The 4,909-nt window shown below is 36.0% G+C and overlaps 1 long non-coding RNA gene across 1 annotated transcript; it reads left to right on the top strand.

Moving 5' to 3' along the window:
- The first annotated feature begins 1,429 nt into the window (after window positions 1–1,429).
- LOC114008350 (uncharacterized) lies at window positions 1,430–3,564 on the top strand. The gene is made up of 3 exons (XR_003549903.1): window positions 1,430–1,706; window positions 1,906–1,978; window positions 3,515–3,564. It is a non-coding gene; the product is annotated as an uncharacterized LOC114008350 (long non-coding RNA).
- Window positions 3,565–4,909: the final 1,345 nt, after the last annotated feature.

Raw genomic sequence — 4,909 nt, 5'->3', positions numbered from 1 at the left:
GAGATGGTAGAGGCCAACTGGCTTGTGTATACCTAGAATCAGAAGTGCCACTTGCATCATTTCATGTACTTTTGTACCAGAATTTAGTCATGTCATTTCAATCCAGTGGTTAGGAAATGTGGCCTTTCTGTGTTCCCAGAAAGAAAGCAAGGTGTGATGAACCTAGCATTGTGTCAGCTATAGTGTGCAAAGCGTGAAGTAGCCAGAAGATTCATCTTAGCATGATTCTGTTGTGAGTACATAGAAAAGGCTGGGAACAAGGACAAGACTAAATGCCCTTTAGAGGAGTATTACAGAAAGAAAGAATAATGGAGTCTGAGAAGAGCGTAGATGCTAATTAGAACTGTCAGTCAAGTGCAAGAAGTCAAGTTACAATTTTAAACTTCATTGGTGAATATTGGGTGACAGATTAGCAATGTTGGGGGAAGACATGAGAAAAGTGTATTGATGCTAGTCTAAGTAGACCAGGTTATAGCTGGTATCCACTGTTATAATCAGGGAAGGTACCACCATGAAGAAGAGTAAGTTATACATGCAAGATCAGCACTTTCAAATGTCCAGGAGAAAGGTTCTGCTGTCTCCTAAGCTTTACTGGTAGAATCACCAGTGAGAGGTACAAAGATTCAGACAAATTGGTCAAAGAAGATTCTACACACAATTTTCCTCTGGGATACAGTAAATGATGATGGCATGGTGATGACTTTTTCAGGTGATGACCTTTTCTCAGACACACAATGGCTTTATTTTTAAGGATGATAACACTAGGTCCTTGATTTACTGTTGGGTAGGAGATGGTAAAAATAGGAAAAGGGGTATAATATACACAGACACACCCACATTTTCATAGTAATTAAATGTTTTATATATGAGGAAAATGACTACCAAGGGATGAACCCAGTAGATGATCTACTTTATCGGTAATACAATTTGAACACTTGTACATTGGGTTATTTCTTGATGGTGAGCTGTAAATAGATGCAATGATATAAAATGCTTTCCTTTGTATAAGTCACAATAACTTAAACCTCTTCCTTATACACCTTGTTTGTCCAAATGGCCAATTGACTGACTTACCTAATGCTTGTAAGACATTTCACAGGGCACTAAATGCAGACTTCATGATCCTGACCTTATGAATTAGACTTAAGAGCTAGTTTATAAGAGCTAGTTTATTGATTCTTGATTGCTACTGTCAAAAGTTTTGTTTTTATCTCTCACCCTCCTCAGGCACTTAACTAATGCTTTTTTTTTTTCCTTCGTGTATTTTTTTTTTGAGCTTTTAAAACAGTTTTATTGAAATAAAATATAAGGCGCGAAAACTTTGCATAGAGTACAGAATTTGTTTTACTATATTCATGTATCAGTGAAACCATACCCACTACTGTTTTTGATGAGAGAAACCTTTTACTGTTCCCTCTGCAGTCCCAACTCCCAGCTCCACCAACGACTGCTGCTGTGACATAAAATAAGAAGCTGAAAATTTTATTTTTAAACAATGTTCCGTGGAACAAAGGAATCTTCAAGTTGAAAATAGTACAATAGAGACCGTTACCAACCTTTTGCAGCAACTGTATTCTGTGAGAGGATAGACAAAAGAAGATGCAGTTCTTAAGAAGAACATGTGACCCCCTAAGAGTATAAAGGCTCCTGGATACAGAGAATGAGAAACTGCCCAGCCCAAAGTGCTCTCTTCTCCTGTTTCAGAGGTAGAAACCCAGCCCACCATTCTTTATTGTGAGCATTTTTAAGGTACCAGAATGATGTTACCATACATTTTGATGCTTGTGACACTTTATACATGAATTCATATGTCCGATATTGTATTAAGAATATGAAAACGAAGACAGTGTCCTTGACTGCCAAAGTCATCTTCATATTTATCTCTTAATGGCTATTCTATTTCAGAGTGTTGTAAGAGTGAGCAAGAGAAATATAAAATAGAAATTTTGGACGCCTCTAAGTATTTCTGGGGATAAAGGTAATTTTAAAAAGCTAAATAATATGCTCTTCAATATTATGTAATTTTCTAATTATAGTGCTGGACTTCAAGGTAAAACTCAGTGCTTATATTATATTGCTCTTTGAAACATTTTAATACAAAAGTAGGTAATTCTACAATATATGAAAATAAATACTAATATAATTAAGGAAGCTACTGAAATGTTTTCAAGAGCATTCATTCTGTCAATCAATTCAGCCATCATATATGTTTATGAATGAGAGCTTTCTATCACTTAATACATTTTAAATAGTTGATACAAGAGATAAAAGCTAATTACATAATACCAGGCTCACATCCTAGGCATTTCCAACTGAAGAACCAGGTTCTGAATCAGACACAAAGATTAGCAGATAGTCCCGGAATGTAGCTATCACAGAGACTATCCACAACAAGTGAAAACAATACCCCTACAGTGCTATCCTCCCATTTTGTCATCTCATATCAATTTTAATACCTTATGTCTCATCAGAGAGTGGTTATACTCTGACATGTTCCCTCTTGGTGCAAGATGGCAGCTACTAAAATATAAATCACTGCAGAGAATTGCTGGATTTAGAGCCAATTCTTCTAATCGAAAATAACAGCAATGTTAATTTCAGCTGGAGAATGATGGCTTTTGTATGGTGATATAATGGTACAGGCGCTAATGGTGTCAACTACTGCAATAAAATATGCTTCAAATGGGCTACCTTTTTTACATTTAGACCAGAGTGACTTCTGTCACATTTCTTTTTTTGGCATGAAACTGACAATCTATTAAATAAATATTAATCCCTAGCAGTCTTCAAAGCAGGCTCAACCATATCAGGATTTTAAATAACTTCATTAATTGCTTAACTACCTTTTCCCCAAATTCCTAAGGGATCCTTCCATGCTAGTCACTTTAATGAGTTAGCGAGTGATTCATGACTTCAACCTGTTATCATGCAAAATACATTTCCAGTTGGAAATCTTTACAGACAGGTTTGCCAGAAAGTAACTAACCTCTTTAGACTTTAAAGAGGGCAAATGCCATTTATGCAGTGCATGAGGAAGAATTATTTGGCTCTTTTTCTTTTATGTTAGTACTCTAAAATATCATGTGAACAAAAATTTATGCTTGATCAAGTAAAGGGAATCTCTTTGAGTGGTAAAAGACAATCTGGATAGATTATCTGTGGCTAAATTATACAGGACACATTTTTTTACTATATACTGGATAGTCTTTGCTTTCCTGTAAGTTTTATATCACTTCATTTCTCCCAATGTATTCATGGAAAACACAAATTTGTAAATCAATCTAGACAAAACATAATTGATAAGGTAACTTTCAAAGGACAAGAAGAAATTATTTTTAGAAATCCATTGTTTTTCAAAAGTTGTTTGTTTCTCCACTTAAATGGGAATCAAACATAAAGATAGTTGTTTTTCAACAAAATATATTTAAATTATTCTAAGGTGTATGCATACTTTGTAAAAGTACTGTAAAGTTAATGGGCATCATTTCTAATAGTCTTCTATTCTCTGTTGCAGACCAGACTGACTGCTTTCTCTGACTGCTGTAGATCCACACATTAAGATATCCTTTGGCCTCAGTCCTGGTGTTGAAGCACCCATCTCTAATGTTCTGCTAGTTCAAGAGGAAAAGAGGGCTAGAAAAAAGTATATAGACTCTTTTATTTTAAATCTTTTTTTTTTTTAAAGGAAAATGTCTCTGAGTCTAAGACCTCTCTAGAGAGTAAACCTTCTATTTTCTGGAAAGATAATTGAGGTATAGTTGCTTACCTCTCATAATCCTATGGGATTTTTTGTTTGTTTATTTTTAGGTTTCTGTCTTAAGGCATGCACACTAGCTGATGAGTAGAGAGACAGAGAGAAAGAAAGTAAGAAATCACCCCAAAGAAGTGAAGACCACCGCAAATCCTTCTCCTTTTAGGATTTTGGGTGAACATCACACGTACTTGATATGATTTTCAAGCTGCAGGTCCAGGACTTGAACCACGGTTGGCCTTGTGGGAGTCTAGCGATTTAACTACCACGCAACCTGCTGGCCCCATAATTCTACTGTTTTTAACCCTACACTTTACTCTCACTTTCAGTATCTGGTGCCTCTAATTCTTAGGCTTTTCTGGGGCCTTTGAGGCATGAATGAATTCACTTTCTTTAGACCTACACATTTCAGTTTTCCATCTTCCCAACATTTTTTGACATTGGCTCCTCATTTTTTTGTTTTTTTTTTCTTTGTTCTTGTAGGTGATGATGATAATAATTTTACTATCATTTTAGTAGTAGTAAGGAAAGGAGCAGTGGTAAACATTTGTTCAGTCCACCATTTTAATTAGATGTCGACTGTATTTTCAAGCATTTTATTCAGGAATTTGGGCAATCAACAAGTAGTAGGTCTAATAGGAATAGAAAAAATGATCTAATCTGGGTCAGCTCCATAGTGCAGCAGTAATGTGTTGCTCCAGAGAAGCCAGATACCACATGAGAAGTGTAGTTTAAATCCCTGGCCTAGTTAGCCAGGCACATATGTGCAGTAGTCCCCAAGATCTGACATGGTGGTGTATTGGAGGAGAGGGAACTCAGTACGAGCAGACACTGTGAAAGATAGATCTCTCTCTCTCTCTCTCTCTCTCTCCCTCTTTTTCTCTCTCTCTGATGCATACACATGTTCTATCATGAATAAAGACAAAAAGAAGAAAGAAAACAAAAAAAGAAAATCTAAATATAATAATAACACCTAAGTTTTTAAACATTTTCCAGTCATCTTTTAAAAAGTTTCCTATTCATTTATTTCTTCAATGAGAGAGAGAGAGAGAGAGAGAAACAGGCATTCCAATAGGGTCCTCACGCATCAGTCCTCCCCGAGTTTCAGCCAGCCTGGATCATGGACATATATAGTGTGCTCAGGGAGGTCCTAGTATG

The sequence above is a fragment of the Tupaia chinensis genome, unplaced genomic scaffold (assembly GCF_000334495.1).
Source record: "Tupaia chinensis unplaced genomic scaffold, TupChi_1.0 Scaffold000322_1, whole genome shotgun sequence".
In the NCBI taxonomy this organism is placed as follows: domain Eukaryota; kingdom Metazoa; phylum Chordata; class Mammalia; order Scandentia; family Tupaiidae; genus Tupaia; species Tupaia belangeri.
This window is presented reverse-complemented; position numbering and strand designations above follow the sequence as displayed.